Source organism: Atheta coriaria, unplaced genomic scaffold (genome assembly GCF_025399875.1).
Source record: "Atheta coriaria isolate IRGN ID8LTWV9N9 unplaced genomic scaffold, Caltech_Dcor_3.1 hic_scaffold_3_pilon, whole genome shotgun sequence".
In the NCBI taxonomy this organism is placed as follows: Eukaryota; Metazoa; Arthropoda; class Insecta; order Coleoptera; family Staphylinidae; genus Dalotia; species Dalotia coriaria.
The window spans coordinates 6,737,719-6,755,713 of record NW_027045445.1 but is presented as its reverse complement, the minus strand read 5'-3'; the positions used below and the strand labels follow the sequence as shown (position 1 = coordinate 6,755,713).

Genomic DNA, 17,995 nt, shown 5'->3' with positions numbered 1-17,995 from the left:
CTTTATCTCATTTTAAACGCACATGCGTTTATGATTACGCATTAGAATTTACTGCTAATTTGTTATTAGTTTATTAGTTTAGCACTTGTTGTGTTCATGCACCGCATATATAACATTAAAATTAGTACCAGACTGTACTATACATAATAAAATTTATTTTCGGAACAATTTCAAACTGAAAAATTAATATTTTAGATATTTAGACATTTAAAACCGCATTGTGATTGAGACATTTAAATCGCTTTTGTGTGTCGCTCCCATCTGATAGCTAACAAAACTAGGCATTATTAAATTATCTCCTTGTATCCCATTGAGTGCTACAGAAGCCAAGTTGTAATGTCAATGTCTCTGAGATCGTTACAACGCGTCGCGTTGTCTCGCCCGGAATGCGTCCGAAGATGATTTCTGATGTGTAATAATAATAATAAGGAAGCAGCGGTGCTCGCGCGGCCCCAAAAATGCCCATCGCGGCCATGCCCCCGTCCATCCGAATGATCTGAATGCTTATGTAATCTATAGCTTAAGTACGCGCGCAAGTGCGAGCGCAGCGCGAGTTTAATATAGATTAAACCGTGATAAACATTGCATCGTCTATTCTTCCCACTGTCTCTCCAAGAGAGAGACTCGGCGCGCAGACGTGAAAGACAGTTTAATCACGGCTCCTCGCATCATAAAGCCTAGTTTAAACTTGCTGAGTAGTTGATGCGCAAAGTTATTTATATTGTTTCTATTTTTCTAGCCGCACGTCCTTTCACATGCATTCACCCGACCAACCTGCGGATGCCTGCGATTGAATTGTTGTCGAGTGGTGTGTGGATAAACATTAATGGCTTTATTTTCCACAAGCGATTTGATCGACGATATTTTTGATATTTTTATGTAACGCCGCAGCAGGTGGAGGCATTAAATTATACCCCGAAATAAAACAAATCTTTGAAAATTTAACGAAAAAATATATGTATTAATAAAAAGACATAAAAGTTCACATTTTATCGCCATCATTTTATTACCCGCCTTTACTTCTTTTCAGATGTTTAGTTTACACACGCACAAAATATCCACAGGACAACAGGACACGATTTTATTCTTTTCAGAGCGCGGACGTATATTATTCGAATAAAAATTGAGAACGTCAAGAAGTCAGGATATAAAAGCGAGACCACCCGCATATTCACACGTCAAAAAAGCGCATTCAGGAGGTTAATAAACACGTTCTTAAAATGCTCAATTTCGGTTCGCGCTCGTGGTATAATTTGATTTTATTGCGTTCGCATTAAGCCGAGTTTGTATTAAGTCGTCGTCGGAGCTCGACTTTTGATATCATCTACAACACAACCAGAAAGCGGTGCAGTATTTGGAATGCAATTTAATTTTACAAATCTCCTGGAAATACGTCTTTGGCGTTGTGCAAAACGTTGCGCAATTCAAATATTTTACGACATTAACATGGCCGCATGGTGGCTAAGTACAAAGCGCACAATTTATTGCCATGTGTGGTAATTAGTCGATAAATTAGCCGTGGCTCAACCGCGCGCACAATGCGCCGTCATATGATAACGTCTTAAGTCGCACCCACACACTCATCTGCATCGCAAGCGCGCGACCTAACCACACACAGGATAATACGCAACATGCAAGATGTAGATCAAAAATGAGGTTATGTTGCACTCTAGTGCAAATCGTAACTATCAGGCACACCTAATAAAATAAACGTGGCAGCACGCAGTTAAATCAATCCAAGTTTAAACGCACATAAAGCAACTTAACTTTAGTCAACTATGCGCAGCAGCACGACCTCAAAAAATATATATTGCACGCCCATGATGGCTAATGGTAAGTATAGAATTTATATCCGTAGTGGCGAAACCACGCAAAATCCATAAAATTATGCATTAATGAACAGGTCAAAGATTGCTGGTTTGTGTGCATTGTGGTATTTTTCGGATTCGAAGGTTTTCGCACGGCGAATATGTAACACAAGTAAACACCTTCAGCTCGTAAGTCTGAAATCCAATTGTGCAACCCCAGCGCGCGAGACACGACAAAGAAGGACGCGCGTTGTTGCTCGTTTGCGTTCGCGCCCATGACAGATCGTAGTAGTATACTGCAGCCGCAAATGTGCACACGTCATGCGCGCAGGAAAAAAGACGCGCATGTGGGCTCCTTACATCGGCTACATCTACACCTATATATCCACCTGTGGCCGCGCAGAGCGCAGACTGGCCACGCTACACCCGCATAAATTTGCCCATTTTTCTAACCACTTATCGATGTATGTTATATGCGGTGTTCGCGATGGCGCAACAGTTTTCTGCAGGAAGTTCGGCGAGATATTTTATACCACCTTTCATGGCTTGCTCGCGCGCGCGTAGTTGCGTTTCGCCGCACACCGTCCGATGATATACGTTCACGTAACATTCGTACTTGGTACCTACGAGTTGGGTAGTGTAGTTACTTTGGTTTTTTTGCACGTTGCGCGCGCGTTGCGTATCAAACGCAAAACGCGCCTAATGCGCTTGATTCTTCGTTCTGCGGACTTCGATGTGCCTTGTTGCTGGTGTGCTGGTACACCTCTAGCCGCCCGCATGCATTATGCGCGCCGGCGTAATGCGAAAAGCAACATGCAATCGCCTTTAAAATGTGGCGCATAAATTTTCGTGCGTTGTAAATTATTGCTGCTTGATAGAAGGAGGATATTAAATGGCAATCAGCTTCGGCTATTGTGCAGGCGCTCTTTATTAAGATGCTATCTTGGCTTCATTTAGTGTCTACTTCATGTTTTATCTCGTATCACTAAAGTGCATTGTCCACTTGTCTGCTTTCTGGAACAACTTTTACTTTGCATACTTTTTCTTTCATTGGTAGAATAACTTGGTAATTTTATCTCAAATATTAGCAATATCAAATTATTCATGCACGAAAATAAAAAATCAGATTTCCAAATGCTTTTAAACGGTTTTTCTACTTCTACCACTTTTTTCACGGTTCTGAGACACAAAAAGTGATACTTTACACACGGACCGCCAAGGGCGTGACTAAAATACTTTAAACACTCTTTTAACCCACTTGGTACATAAAATACTATTTTCTTTATCAAATAAAACTTCTTCTAGCTTCTATTTCTTCTAGGTCAAGCCCTCTGGTCTATAATCAAAGAATTATCTAAAAACAAACGCGCGGAACAAACCAAACATAAACGTCCACAACAAAACAAGATATAAATTTGCCCATTATACTGTTTTACACACACCGAATATTACAACGAGTGTATCCTGGTAGATAATAGACTATTCGGCATCGTTTTATTAATCTATATGGAGTGACTGCGTCGTTTGTCATTTGTGTACGCAGTCTACAGCATCTCGGGCCGCCCGGCTTTGCTTATATTCACAATAACTAGGCGCTTTTGTGGGAACAACTATTATGTCCTCGTGCGGTGCTCACCTGCGAAAGTACACGTATGACGATGCCGTGTGCGGCGTGTACTTGTATGACGATACTAAATGCTTGTCAGTGCTATTTATTATCCCGTCTTTTATACTTTACTCGATGCCGTACTGCTATCAATACATATACTTCATGTTGCGCATAGAGGTTCCCGATTTCCCTAGCATTCTCAATTGCAATCTTAAGAACCGAATTATTGAGCAGCATTAAATTATTTTTATCCCATAATACCGACATAGGTAATACGAGATGCATTATGTGCAGATATTTTAAGTTTTCTCTAATGTTGATACTTCAGACGGTATAATGTGTGTTCAATCCATAATGCGGCATTTATTTGCCCAAAGCCGATGCCGCAGAATTCGCAGCCTTTTAATTGTAGGCGTTGTTGTAATTATATTTTAATAGTCGTCTCGCGTAATGGCCGTACATAAAATTATAATGCGGATTGTGTTCTTCCAGTGTTTTCGCGGCTTTTCATACCGGCGCGCAATATTTGTGTATTTTTATTGTCGATTTAATTTAAGATTACGTTAAATTACCACGCATGTACCGCCATCTACACGCAATACTAGATACAATAGAATGAAACAATGTTTCATGTAAGCACCTATGTAAATTATTATTTAAATAAAATTTTAAAATGTAAATTATACGAATCGACCCCTTTTCTGTTTATAGTGTCGGATTGCGTGACTTGAAGCTCGAGCGAATGCGCGGCAAATTAGTGGATGATGTGCAGGAGGAGATTCGAAACAAAGAAACGATAATGAAGGCCGCATGAGAACGATGCGAAATTAGCAATGATAATTTTTGCAGATTATTACGAAAACGCGTGCTCGCCGCCGCCGCATATATATGCATGCGGATTTATTTCGTTAGCAGAGGCATATAATCAATGAAATCAGTTAAACGCTTAAACGCCGCAGACACAGCCAAAACGGCGAAGAGCTGCGCGCTGTATCATTTTATAAATGGCGGCACAGTTTTGCATTTTCAGTCGCTCGAGGTGAGATCGTGCCCGCCACAGACCAAGAGGTTAATTCACATTTACAAATCTAATTTTAAACGTGTTATGTAAATATGTAGTTTAAACAATTTCGCCGCAAATTAACCGAAAATATTTTCGCAACACACAAAAAGTTCATAATGGTCATTAAAATCATATTTTAAGCGCATATTTATTACCTCGTTAATTTTGTACTGTAACATATTAATTTTTGGCGAATTTATCATACATGTCCTGCTTAACTCAAAGGATGCGCCCTTGTGTTGCAAATTAGTGAGTGAGTGAGCAATTTATTAATGGTCGTGAAATTTTTCAAAAAAAACCTCCAGCAGATGTTCGACGCTTCTGACAGCGCTTGCGGTTTGGATTTGAATGGTATTAAACGTTTATGCACGTCGATGGTAATCGATGATGTTTTCGGGGCAACGAGCAAACTGTTAAAGACAATTAACGAATAGAGCTCGCGACCACCCAATTTAACCCACTTTTTACGACTGTGTACGGATTATTTCCATAATGTGAGCAGTTCGGACAAAAAAAACCGCCGAACTTGTTCACGATACCCTTTATTGTTTTTATTGCCAGTTAGGTCTTAGATTTATGAAGATGGAAATCGGACGGAATTTGCTCAAATTAAAGAAGCCAATTTATTTGACATTTAACTACTACAAATGTCGACTTGATTATTTCGATTTTATTGCTAAGAAAATGACGCTCATTTCCTTCATTCTCGGATATCATCCATTCCAAAGACTTTTAATTGGTAAGAAATTTAATCATACTAGTTATTAAGTAGTATTTTACGTGCAAGTTGAATATAATACTTTATTCACCAACAAAATATTCAATTTACAAACGAGAATAAAGCAAATAAAATGAATTAGTAATAGTAGTACCTATTTGCTGATGCAATTAATAAGTAATACACGATATTAGAATTATTGATAGGTCTGGCGCGTGTGTCCATTTATAACTGAAGTAATTAAATAACTGTTACAAGATTTCAAGCGATCAGATACGGGACTACTGTGAATGAAACGCAGAGTGCGCATTTTCCGCTGCCGGGCGCACGTTTAATAAATAAATCGAGCGCAGCAAAGTGATTAATAACCAGAGGTAATTCACTTAATGAAATATCTCGCCTACACCTACAGCCCGCAAAAGCAATTTGAAAGTAAATTAAACGCGAGGCCGTATTCAATGCTTCCATATTTCAGTTGGTGCATTTTTCACACTCCGGAGCAGCAATGAAGATAAAGCCATCTAATAGCATTAATTAACATCTAAACTTCTATACGCACATTATAATGATGTTGTGAGTGGCGATTTGTGATGAAGAGATAGTAAAATGCAAACGGTAACTGTTTTGTGTAAAAAATTTAAAAACAGAAGCATCACTGGTAGCAGGTTGGTAGCAGGTAGACGAGAAGCGCTTAACATCGATTCGCAAATCGTAACGAATGTACTCGCGTACAAGAGGAGAGCACTTGCACACGTTTATTATTATACGTGCGCATTTACTTATAGGAGCCACCCGAACAATCGGGGGTATCGAGAGAGTATGTTATTATAAACGGATCGAATATGATTACAAGTCCTTCATGTCTGCAATGTATTTTATATAAAGTGATAAAAAATATTAAAATAAAACTATTATTCTAAAACATAATAGCTTATAATTTTGCAACCAGTTATACAAATAAAAATAATATAAGTGTATTAAGTTGCCTATCTAATAATTTATTAAATTTATTTTTTTAAATAAAATTTTCATATTTATCGAATCATTCAGTATATATTGAAGATGCTGTGGTCCGGTCTTGAAAACAAAACAAAAGCAAACGACGCAGACGAACGGAGGTCATGCCACCGGACATCGCACACCTACATAAGAGCCGAAGACCTGTAATCAAGCGGATCGCGCGTACGAACGGTAAGTACAACATGACCGCATGTATATCATCATCGGGCGCTCGTGGGTCGCACTTGTGGCGCGCGCTTTTTTCGTCCTTTTCGCGCAAAATTTCGGACATGCTCCACGTCGTCGGCGGGCTCACGCTGTAATGAAACGGGCGATCGAATGGAGCGAGCGTAAGCACCAATTTGAAATCGCGCGGCCGCGCCGGGCATCGATCAAATTAAACCACATCTCCCCGATATACTCAAAGATGTTCACTTTTTTTATACTCGACTATACTCGAGCGCGATGGTTGCCGTAAGATATGCGCGCGCGTTATCTACAAATTATAATTCAATACGGCGTGCACGCGTTGATTTATACACAAACGAAATGTTGCAGATCGCCGATATGTGGGAAGCGTTTTCGAAGGCGAATTTTTCGGTATGGGCTTTTATTGACGCTCGCGGAACGGTATTGTACGGCACGCGAAAGCGCACCGAGTGCGTAATTTGCATAAATTACGCCTTACCGATTTACATTTAATATGTGCGCGTAAGAGATGCGCATGATCGGTACGAATTTATCTCCGGGCATCGATCGAGTTTGCTAGTCTAGTTACACAAGATTCTTTTCGATTTTGAAAACATGTCTTCTGGGTAAACAAATTATTTATCGAGCGCACTAAAATTGGCGTTTAATTTAAACATCAGCCTCGGAGAACGTGTATAATATGACGATTAAATTACAACAAATTAAATTAAAGCCGCAAACAGTAAAGGCTAAACTTGGTTATGTTATGAGCTTCAAAACATCATCGGTAAATACCTATTATTAAATATTATAACCAGCATTTTGAAATTTTTTAAAATATCAAAGAATTTAAATCGCTAAAAAATGATTTTCTAAGAAATTTTATTCGATGACTAAAATTATAATATTCAGCAAGGAAAATTTGCATGCCGGATAATAGTAGTGGTTAAAATAGATGAAATAGGAAATTTTAAATTTAAGAAAAACTCTGGAGCACAAACTCGCCTCATCTTAATTAGGCTGCGATGAACAACCGGTTAAAGTTAATAAATAAATGTTTACAACTATAAAGACTCCGGGATGCATTTTAATTAGTGCGCCGCCGATGAGCGCGAACGTAAAATGTGAGGAATATGTTAATAATTGGAATTTTTGTGTGTGATTTAGTGCGAAGTGGGGCATCGGCAGGTCTAGAGGCCCCCAATGGTGCCCGCCGCTGCAGGAGACGGCGCTCGAGAAGAAGTGTGCATGTGCACGAAGCACAAGCGGTACATTCATTATCTATTGCACTTTTTAACGCTGTGTTTTGGTATAGTCGCACACTGAATACCAAACTTTATAAAATTTGTATTTTGTACCTTTTAGAAACAAAAACGAATTATGCAACATCCGAAAATCATTAGTCACTGATAAGTCTAACCTATTTCCATAATCTTGTGAAATTGCAATTGTTGGTTTGAATGCAATAAGATTGATAAATTTACACCGGTTTGAAAGCAAGTGACAGTACCAATATTACCCTTCTTAGTTGCACGTGCACAAATTTGTATTGCAATTATGTACTGATTAATATCGCTCATTTATTTGCGATTGTTTACGCTCAAATTAAAAGAGAGCGTTCGACCGCACGACCACACGTATCACAGACAGGAGATATAATAAATGATAAATTCATTACCTTTTTTCTTCGCGTTGCGGCACGAAAAAGGCACGTCTGAGTAACCACCCACGGACAGTACGAAATCAATCGCTACCTGAAAGCAAAAAACTTTAATTATTGTTTGCACTTTTACACATTCGCCAGACATTATTCATCACATCATTTGTCCCAGTTAGCAGTATCTAAAACCTAGCACCGCCTAAGTTAACAGGTGTTTAGAGATATCAAATTTTACTAATATCCCGAAAGCGAAAGAAAAGTTCATTTGTCGATCGAGTTGTAGAGTGTGGTCGAGAGTGAAGTACCTGGATTTGACAGGCCGTTTAATTGGTAATTAAGCGAGAGAGCGAAAGAGATGCGCAGGTGGCAACGCGTGTAAAGCACCTGAAGGGGCGGCTCACCTTGCGCCCGAGGCACCTGCTACACAAATCCACATCGACCGCATCCAACCACCTATGACCAACACTCCAGCAACAGCGCACCTCTAACTCGCCTGCCTGTGGGTAACTAATACTTTTCAGTAGATGTCCACGGAGAGTTGAAAGGTAGGTGGTGCACCATTCGTATCCGAAAACAGTCAAAATTTTGAGGCTTTCCTGACGCGCTCGGCTGCGCGCCTAATCGTCCGATGGTTAACTAAACGCAACATTTAGTCGCTTCTCCCACAAACCCATGACCCAAGAAAAAAGGGGCACCGATTAAAAGGACGCATTATACCCATATAAATTCGAGCAATCATAAAAAATTATGAAAACCTCGATGGGTAAACACTCGCATTCTTTGGCTAATGGAGCAATTGTGATCCAGTCAAAATATGTACACTGTCATGACTGCCAAGACACTTTTAGGTAGATACCTAAACCTAAGTAAGGAGATTTAATCTGAATCAATGAATAAACATTTAACATCAAAACTTGACCACACTCAGGTCAAGATGAAAGAAATTTCCGTTTGTAAATCATCATAAATTAATATAGACTCAAGTTGCCAATAGGCAATTGGTAATCTAAGCATCCTGCAAAAGCCTGCAACCAATCAGGAAACTTATGATGCGCTCCCGAGTGAAACCGCAGCGCATATTATAAATAATGCACGCGTATGATTCAGAAACGTAATAAATTCACTAGCGCAATGGATTGTCTCGTAATTTATGGCTTACAGTTATCAGCTAATTTTACTACCCATGCTGCAATCAGTCTCAATGCACTAGTACATAACCACATATACCTAACCATTTTTTTTTCAAACAGAAAAATTCTAAAGCTCGCTGTATGGGTAATTATTTATTATATCAATTATGATGCGCACTGGTGCACCACAAAATGAACGTAAAAATTTACATCTGAAATGCTGCAGCTTATTAAACGCAATTAAATAATATATTAATCAACCTAGGTGGCGCGCTTAAACAAGCATAAAGAAAGTGATGAAATGCATATTAACCGCGTCGAGTAATTTGAATACTGTGCCGAAACACGGAACGACACAGCAGGTTATCACAACGATAAACGACAATCAAGCGTAAATGAATAATTATTTCAGCAAAAAAATTAATTAAACTCTTTAACTCTTCTTGAATTCATATTTATTTTGCCCGTATGCAAAATACACCCGCAGCAATCATTCATTATTCATTTCGCAAAAAAATCGATTCAATTGAACCTTCATTATTTATCTCGCACAAATTGCAATATGAAAATATTATATATGTAATTGTATAATTTGTTGCGGCTCGTGTATTTTTAGCAGTAACAAGAAGGAAAACATTCGTAAACGTATAAAATGCATAAAATACATCATAAAACTATTCGCTTGAAACCAATCGTTCCATGAAAAGTGTACTTTCAAACTGACTCATAGACATACCCTAAAATAAAACAAATAAAATTACATACAGCAGGTGTATGACTCAATTTAAGATATCTAAATGCTTGATTAAACGTAATAAATTATTTTTAAATAATCTAGAAAATCAGGAAATATTAATTGATATCTCACGGTAATTAAATCATTGCCTAGTATTGGTTTAAGAAGTTTATAATTTTATTAGTTTTCGCTTGTCACCGGAAGTGCCATAATAGTTATAGACAGCAACATTTATATATCGTACCTACGCGATCGTTAATCAAAAATTATGCATTAAATGACTAAAGTAATAAAGGACATAATAAAATCATGTTAATATTATATGAAGAGAAATAATTGATGTGCTTAAATCGTTGAACTAAGTTAGGCAATTAATTTAACATGTGAAATAAGTTGCATAACTTTATGCGCAGTTGCACCTAACCAAGTTTCTATTCTAATGCTTACTATTCACGGATTTAAATTTTATACATTTCGTCAGCGTCCGTATAAAGGTAGATCGAAGATTGATGCGCAAATCCCCGGCAGCATTCCATCAGTAAACAGATAGCCGGCGTGCCACGATAAATAAGCACTTAATATTTATCGATACAATTGTTCGTCGGACACAACACATTTTGTCCCCTCGAAAACAAAGCCCGCGAGCATAAGCGATCGAATTGATAGGCAGATATGAGTGGTGATCGATCTTATTCCAGCCTGATGCCTGCCTCTGCGCTTTCAATGCCGCGGACGCGCCGAGTTTATAACCCGCAAGTAAACAATTGGACAGGCGACAGTCGTATGGAGGAGAAAGCATTATTTATACTCCGGTGTTTTCAAACACAACACATACACCAACATACACGACCCAGCCAACAAACGCACCAAAGCGGCAAGAAGCTGCGGTAGCATTGCGCTATCACTTCGATGCCGGCGAGCGTTTCGCGTTTCTTGCATAAGCCGCGCCGCGCTTCCCGTTTATTTGACAAAAGCTCAAACTTATTGCATGCTTTAAAACAATAGACTTTAGTGCATAGTTGTTGCACGGCACCGCGCCGAAACTCAGCGCGCTATAGTTGGACAAGCACATATCTTGTACTTGAACACTTTTAACTTATTTTATGCATCTGCTTATAGAGGGTATTGCAAAAAGACGGATAGATATTAATAAATGTAATAAATGAAGACATTCAGTGATGAAGATCGCAGAAAAACAAATTACGGACCGTTAGCAAGCAAACGATAAATAGTAACAAGCGATTGGTTATTAGGTATGCAACATTTTAGGATTTATAAACACGGAAACATCTCGTTCGGAATATCACACATGAATGAATTTCGCCCGTACACGCGCGCGCGGTGCCATAAAGTTTATGCGCATGAGCCGGCAAAGCAAGCGCGCCGCCGATACAGTCATCAGGTCGGAAACGCCGCTCAAGAAAGAAAATAGTTTTTCATGTAATCCGACGTGCACCACAAGGGATCGGTGCGCTGGCACATTCTACAGCTATAAATCCAGAAACGGTAGGCGCTCTTCTACGTCCAAAGCGCACTCACCTGCCGCGCGCGACTTACAGATCGCATTAAAACGGTAATAAATGAACGTTTTGATTACGCCGGCGATTTTAATTGTTGCATATAATTTGCGCGCTCCTTCCTCATTTCTGCGCATTTCACCCTTGGCTGGTTTCTAATCTTTTAAGCCAAACGTCCACCTCACATAAATTATCTGACTTTGTCGCGCGCGCGTGCAAACAAATTTGTTTCCATTTCCATGAGGTAATTGCTTTTGTTCCCACAAGTTAATTAAATCGCAAATCTTAATTTCCCTGTCAATTTTATATTTTACTCGAACACTCAGTGTATGTGTTAAATGCTCAAAACAAAGTCAAACTTAAACAGTCAACTAGCAATGGTTACCAGTATTGTTGCACTGATAAAACTTCAAAGTTGGGATAAGCGTTAGCAGCACGAAGAGGACGACAAGTGATTTACTGTTTCGGTGCGTCGATTCCATTCAAAACACGACTTGCACTGCCGCCTGCTCTGATTGTTCCCGATGCATCTTCTTACTGGTATCTGATTAACATAAACCAACGTCGTTCACACCGTTTCAATGCCTCCGAACACTTGTTAAAACTGATGTCCTTTCTAAGCTCCTTAAACACACTTTTTTGTTTCATCAAACAAACTTTAAAACGATTAGGAATATCTATGTTTGCCTACTATTTTATAGACGCTGAAAATTTAAACTTAAATTAAAAGTAAAACTCGTTAATTGCATTCCGATACATCGATACGTCTATAATTGGATTTGAAGTCGCAAGAATTGAGGCCGGCAAATGTCTTCTGTCTTTCCATATATAGCATAATCAAGTTTTCAATGAATCGCCCAGATTTTGAGTTTGATTTGTGATTGATTGATTGATTGATGGCCAAACTGGTGGTTTCTAGACGAGTCGCAATGTGTAGACGACAATTTCAATGTGCTGTGAAGTTTTTTTTCATGCTTTCGAATCAATTACGCAGTTAATTTTCCATCGAAAATTTGTTTCCATTCAGCTGCCAGCGAAAAGATTCAATTTTTAAACTGTTTATAAATATATACAGTTAAACCCATATAGGTATGCTTGTTGTGTGTGCGCGTGTAGATGGCAATGATTTATTCATAAAAAATAAAGAAAAATCGTGTTCGATCAGTGATTCCCCAACTCACGCAGCGCGACGCCCCGCCATTTAAATACTTACCACCCGCCCTCGCTCCCGTTTTGTTCCATCGTTCTAAATCGCCTGAACATTTATCCATGCATACATATGTATAGCAACTCGATGCTGTGGGAGCATTTTCTAACCGATGGTCTTTAATTGAAGCAAACGAACGGCGCGCAGGCGAGCGCCGTTCAAAGATTAATGCATTTGTCAAAAAGACTTATTGCCAATGAATTCGTAATTAAACGACAACCTATGTGCCACTATCTTTTTTACCATCCGTGCACGCCGAGGAGCTGGGGAATGCATGCATGCGTCGGGAGTCGCGCGCGCGCGAGATTATTTGTTGTTTCGGTTCGCTAGCAGCAGCCACACGGTGCTACTTAGGTACGACCCGGCCGGCCTGTTGGTAGATCGATTTTCGATAGGCCCGTTACGATACATATTCATGCGTGGCTTTTAAAACTGACGGATGGCTTGGATTTGCGCTGCGATCCAGAGACGCGTCTAAAGTCGCCGCAAAGCAATGCAATGCGTTAAGTTAAAGTCAAGTAGCGAAAAGATAAACGCCGCAAATATTCTCTGCAATTGCCATGTCAAAGGCAAAGTGGTTTATTGTCGGCCCAGACTGCTTCACGCGCGCAAAAAATAAAGATGTCTATTGTCATAAATACATTTTAGCATAACAAATAAAAATATGATTTTAAACGTTTTTCTTCCGATAAAACTGATTTTTCATCAACGCACACATTTTATTTCGTTAGAAATGCATTTTAAGTGTCTTCCCGTGTGCAAGCACGTGTAAAATGAAAATCACAACTTATTAATACAATTAAACCGAGCGTTATTCTTATCATCCAGACGCGGCGGTGTCGGCGGCGAGCTGAAAGTAAGAATTAGTAACTAGTAACTAGAAATTACACTTAGCTCGTGGGCTCGTGCGCTTCAATTAAAGACCGCGGCCACGACTACGAGTGTAATTGCTTTTTACGCCGCGATTTCCTTTCCGCGCGCCGACACCGTCCATAATGTCCATTTGTACTCACCGCCCGGCCGATGTGTGGTGTGTGCGCGCGTGTGATTCATTACGATTTGCGCGCGCGGGGCCTGAATTACGCCCGGCGCGGCGTAAGTGAGTAAATTAATTAGCGGCGCGCGCGCACTTTTAATCAGCCGCGTATATTCGCGAGGTGCACACACAATCGCAACACACGCAAAAATTACGCAGTCACTCATACATATGCAGCGAGTACGGCGAATCGTTTTAATTGAGCCGCGTGCGGCGGAAATTAACCTAACACTATAGATTTTTCATTAATCATTCATTTTTATTGGAAGTGATACTTATTTGTGTACAAAGGCTTTAATGTTGCATACACAGCGAATAATTTCAAAAGAAAAAAGATTTTATTTTAGAATTTGCGCATTGAATTTGCATTTTTTGTAAACAGAATTCAAAAAAATAAAAAATAGTTCATAATTTTTAAATATGCGCTTAATATAACTTTTTACTCAATGGATTAGTCGATGTGCATTAAAATATTCCACAGATGATATTTTTTGTGCTTTAAAATAACATTGTGACCATTTTTTAGCCATTATAGATAGCACTATAAATCATGATCTTGATTTTTAATACGATATCTAAAGTGTGTAACGATACCCCTTTACCAGCACTCACGACGTGTGAGCAGGTGATGATACGATTCTAGATTAAAAGCGCTCATCGATCAAATTGGTTTATAATCGAAGAAATCGCTTTGTAGTGGTGTTGACGTCAACCCTCTCACCTTTCATCCCTTTGATCAACCAATTAACACACTTAAGAAACATACATTATTATTAGACCGTCAAGTGTAGTAAAAACAGAATCTTACATAAAACATCGTAATTTCATGTATTTACGGCACGTAAAATCCAAAATGACAATTTCATCTCAACACACCTACTTACACCGATGTTTTACACCTCACAGCAAAGCGAATTCGTACTTTCTAGACATAATTCTTGCAAAATAAATCATTCGCAATTTATTTCTGTTTTTAACATAAATTGCGCGCCTCTGAACGGTTATAATAAGGAACTGCACGTTTCCTGGCCATCGTGCACAGTAAAACTTTTATTTAGATATCCACACGTCCTCGTTGGAGTGAGAAGGAAGCGTCCGCTGGTGCGGAAAACACATGCATTGTGTAGTGAGTTCACGCGTTTTCGTGTAACCTATGTAATTATAATGAAATTACCCGATGATATCGGCAGGTAAATGCGTCCGACGCGTGCGCTACTTGATTTATGGCTTAATTATATTTAATCGATTTTTATGGCAAAACGGTTATCGACGCACCAGCAACCAACGAAAAAGTCGCACACGTTTATTGCTAATAATAATCTCCGGGTATAATTATGATAAATTCGAATTTGCCTAATATGGCAGCGACACACACGCGCGTATGAATCTTCGCACGCGATAAAAACAATTTGCAGACAAGCACACGCATTGAAACTACGCACAAAATTATAATGGTGTTGCTCAATAAGTAGCAATTGAGTATGTTCTAGCTGTTCGCTACCGCGTTTGTTTCGATGATAATTTATTGCGAAAATAAAACGGCTTTCTCTATTTTCTCATCGTGCGTTAGACGACGCATGAATATGTTTTAAAGTCTCTGACTGGAAACGCTAGAAGTTTGAGTCGTGGGCGCGCGCCTCGTAAAAACCACCTGCTGCACACGGTAAGTGATATTAAGTACGAAAATATCGATGTCAATAGTAAGTAAGTTAGTTAAACGTGCGTATGCGATTAAGTGTCTGAGATAAAAGCAATAAACATGTCATTGAGTAATCGACAAAAGCATTATAAAGACGTCGTGACATTTATATTTTGTGCATATAGATACAAAATATTCGTTTTCGAAACACACACGCTCCGCGCGCCGCACAGAAAAAAGAAAACAAACTAGTTTTACAAATTTCAAAGTTTAAACTCCTATCCAATTTCATACGGAAAAAGTGTACAAAAGCATTAATTATTTATTATATTTTCGATTAAAGCAATCGCTGTAATTACAATAATTACATTATTGTTCGTAAATTAAGTGTGTCGAGTCGTTGCGATGATGATTAATAACATTAAATTCGCTTATTTCAGCGATTGCGATTTCCACCGGCTCTAACATGGATATAATAATGAAATAATAACTGGAAAGTTAAGATTAAATTAGTTTCGCATTCGATCGTACTCATTTACTGTTCATTTTTAGCAAGATATAATATTCGGAATGTCATTAAATTAATTTTAAATAATTAACGCACAATTCTTATAAAATCAAAAGCAAAAAACGTATTATAACGAAATAAAATGCTAGTTTACCAATGAAGTATTATTACAGACATAAAACGTTTTCGATAAATTTCTACTAATGATTATTGCATCTTTTATACGTTATGAAATCACCCCGCTGCAATATTTACGATAATCGTCTTTGAAAACTAATTTTTATTAAGTCGTCAATGCGTGAATACCCCTAGCTACGAAGTCTCAAAAATTAAAAGACAGTTACTTAAAAAGTTATAAGTTAACTTCGCTTATCGCTGCTCAACAAAGGTGCAAGATGTTAGGCAGGTCAATCAAGGTGTAATGCTCGCGCGCGTATCCGTCCCGAAAGCACCGTTTAATTAAGTTTTATCAACGCACGGCGCCTCTTTATCAAGCACAACCCTATTACGGAACCAGCCGACCGTTTTGAGGAACGCAACGGAGATTAGATAATGCTGCACTGTGCACACTAATGTCTATCATGTCATATCTTATTCAAAAAGAGAAGAAAAAAAACACTGTAGCGAAAGGAAATTAACAAACCGTTGGAACTCCGTGGTCCTTTTGAAAGGTCCAGGTCGAAACAGTGATAGATTATTCGGTCTTTTTGTCTTTTTTCTTTTGGGGTTAGAGGTAGAAATCGGTAGGCACGTGCTCGATATTTCAGTTCGTGCCGAAAAGGCGCTTGGACGATAAGCTACGCTCGTTGGGAATGCTAATAACAATTTCTCCTCTTATTTATTATCAACCGTTTCTTTATTTCGTGCATATACAGTGTGTTATTTTTAAGAAAGGACCAATAATTCAAAACTCAATTTTTGCCCAGAGTGTTTTGCCGTTTTGCCTGATTTAGTTGATGCACTCTTTCACGAATTGATTTTATTAGCTGCCCCGCAAAGGCAGATAATTGACATTGATGTAATGTTATTACCGGCGCAGTTTTTATAAACGGCGCGGACGCGGCACATGCAAATCGTTAAAACAGTGATTAAATTCAGATCCACAATAAACTCGAGCGCGAGCACCGGCGGCGCAAAAGTGTGAATGAAGATGGTGGCAACATAGTTGTATGAACGAACGAACACAACGCGCAAACACGAAATTCGTGTGTGTTTACCTTCGTCTTCGCGAGCGGCGGCAGCTGGTTGCCCGAAAGGACAAACGACTTCGTGTGTTGTGCGCGGTAGCCGCGCGAGCGGCACGCACTTTTAGAATTGGCATGCTCGAATTGTTGCACACCCGAGACGCGCACGCATACCGAGAAGTTATTAAAATAAATCATAGATAATATTAGTGTCACACCGGCTGTTGTAAAAAGATTAAACGCCCCACGGCGGTTAGTTATGCACCTTAACGATCCAAATAGACGCAAGGCGCTTGCGCATGCAACTAAATAGGTGCTTATTAATTCCGGACTTGGTCTGTATAAATATCCTTTTGTGAGTTCATTGTTTTTTGCGTGAAATTCCATTCACAACGGGGCTGAACTATTTAAAACACTTACCGAAACATGTTGGGAGGTTGAACGAGCGAAAACCGAGCGCCGAGCCTGAAATTAAACGAAAAAAATCAATCTAAGGCATTTTAAGTAAAATAAGTTGTAAAATAATGAAAAACATGCCCAAAGTATTATTTTACCGAATAAAAAGTTCCCATAATGTACGAAAAGGCATGTTTATTTAATGCTGCTTTTTTATAACCAGTTTATGTGGTTTATATCTTCAATTCATCAATACGCATCTAGATAATTCAGGTTTTAATGATACACCGTATACAATCCGTGTACGATCCGTGTAGGATCCGATGTAGTGTTTATTCGAACACCGAGAGAATCGATTGTAATCTGGTTAACAAATCAAGCGTCCGCAAATAAGCAGCGCACTCGATAGAAAGAAAAATTTATCGCCACGACCGTGCCGAAATGCGCGCCGCGCGGCGCGTCGTGTCCGCCGGTAAACAAATAAGAAGCACGTAAGCACATAAAAAGCGCGCCGCGAAGAGGCGAAATCGCGTGATAAAAAAGGGTAACAATATATTGAGGCTATAATTAGCGTTTTATGCCCGACGACTAGCCGC

At 39.1% G+C, this 17,995-nt stretch overlaps 1 long non-coding RNA gene across 2 annotated transcripts in view; it reads right to left on the bottom strand.

Annotated features, from left to right (window-relative positions):
* The window catches only part of LOC135789460 (uncharacterized), a 58,349-nt gene that overhangs the window by 12,391 nt on the left and 27,963 nt on the right, over positions 1–17,995 (bottom strand). For both annotated transcript variants that reach the window (XR_010547567.1, XR_010547568.1), the window contains exons 3-4: positions 17,424–17,468; positions 8,065–8,140 (exon numbers count right to left, since the gene is read on the bottom strand). This is a non-coding gene — a long non-coding RNA (uncharacterized lncRNA). The remainder of the gene's footprint in view (positions 1–8,064; positions 8,141–17,423; positions 17,469–17,995) is intronic.